The 1,568-nt window shown below is 44.8% G+C and overlaps 1 long non-coding RNA gene across 1 annotated transcript; it reads left to right on the plus strand.

Annotated features, from left to right (window-relative positions):
• Nucleotides 1-347: 347 nt before the first annotated feature.
• On the plus strand, nt 348-1,277 carry LOC121917979. The gene is made up of 3 exons (XR_006101134.1): nt 348-418; nt 1,104-1,145; nt 1,241-1,277. It is a non-coding gene; the product is annotated as an uncharacterized LOC121917979 (long non-coding RNA).
• The last annotated feature ends 291 nt before the right edge of the window (nt 1,278-1,568 follow it).

Consider the following 1,568-nt stretch of genomic DNA (forward strand, 5'->3'; position numbering starts at 1 on the left):
TAAATATTTTGATAGCTGGATAGATGCCTGATTGGTTGGCTAGATTGATAGACAGACATATAGAGAGACAGACAGATGAATGGATGGATGGAAAGATGGATGGCAGGGACATAGCCAAGGGGGGGGTTCTTGGGGTCCAGACACCCCCTTCCATTAGAAAAATGAATGGTGTGTGCTGCTGCGCCGCTGCACCAAGCCCCATTATAATGGTGGCACTTAGTCTGGACCCCCCCCCCTTTCCTAAAATCCTAGCTACGTCCCTGTGGATGGATAATATTTCCAACTGGTCTTCAGTTTTGGGGGTGCAGGTTTGGAAGAAATTTAAATTATCTAATTCTTCTGCATGTTCCTCATCCCTCTCCAGGGAAAACCAGGGCTCCCAGGAATTCAAGGACCTCCCGGCTTAAAGGGGTTACAGGTATGTCGGGTTACTGTGTCAGATGTGGGGAGGTTTCAATGGCACACGGTCCGTTTGGTCAGAGAGAACAGCCTTTTTTTTTTAATACGTTGTAATGCATGAAGCAGAATAAGGAGTTGGTTGTTAAGCAACCACTCAATGTACCTCCATGACAAAGATGTAAAGGATACTGAGAAATGTTCTCATCCTATAAGGAGAAAGGGAGGGAATGGGTTCACTTATGTAACATTTTCAGATGTCAGCCAATGTGGCATAGTGGCCTGGATGTTGGACTGGGACTTCAGAGACCAGGGTTCAAATTCTTCACTCAAGGATGGGAACCCAGTGGGTGATCAATAACTTTCATAAAGCCACCCATCAGAGAAGAATTTTTTTAAATTATTTGCAAAATAAACGAAAGATGTACATCCTACTCCACATCATCTGTATGGCAAAGGATGCCTTGCAGAGAGGGTGGGATGGTAAATGGCAGTCTTGCATGGGAAGACTTTAAAGCATTGATTTGGAGACTGGTGCAGAGATGCAGGGTCTGGGATGTGGAGAGACACACCAAACCACACAAAGGAAAGTACAAACACAAAGCCAGCATCCTCTGTTGTTTTTGTCCAAGTAGCCATGGCCTGTGTGGGTTCCATCACGATGGGCATCTCATATTCTCATTAACCTTTCTCTTGCAACTTTCCAGGGAGAGCCAGGTCCCCCCGGAAGAGGGATCCAAGGCCCACAAGTGAGTATCTCCACTTCTCTTGGATATGCCAATGGCTGTCCTTGCTACGTGTTGGGATTAAAATAAGATTTAACTATTTCTCTTCTGTTCTTTAGGGAGAACTAGGGGAGAAAGGCATACCAGGAAATCCTGTAAGTATCTCCTATGTTAAGTCGAAGGCTTTCACGGCCAGCACCCATAGTTTTTTGTGAGTTTTTCGGGCTCTGTGGCCATGTTCTAGAAGAGTTTATTCCTGACGTTTCTCCAGCATCTGCATTCTCTGAAGATGCCAGCCACAGATCTCATATATTGCTCAGCCTTGTTTGTCTGAATGCTGTAGTTCTTCAGCATGTATTGATTCAGAGGATACCTGATCCAGACTTGTAATTTACTTTTGGCTCTTTCACCCTACACTGTTAAAGCATTGTGATTCCATTTTAACTG

This window comes from Sceloporus undulatus, unplaced genomic scaffold (genome assembly GCF_019175285.1).
Source record: "Sceloporus undulatus isolate JIND9_A2432 ecotype Alabama unplaced genomic scaffold, SceUnd_v1.1 scaffold_2460, whole genome shotgun sequence".
Lineage (NCBI taxonomy): Eukaryota > Metazoa > Chordata > Lepidosauria > Squamata > Phrynosomatidae > Sceloporus > Sceloporus undulatus.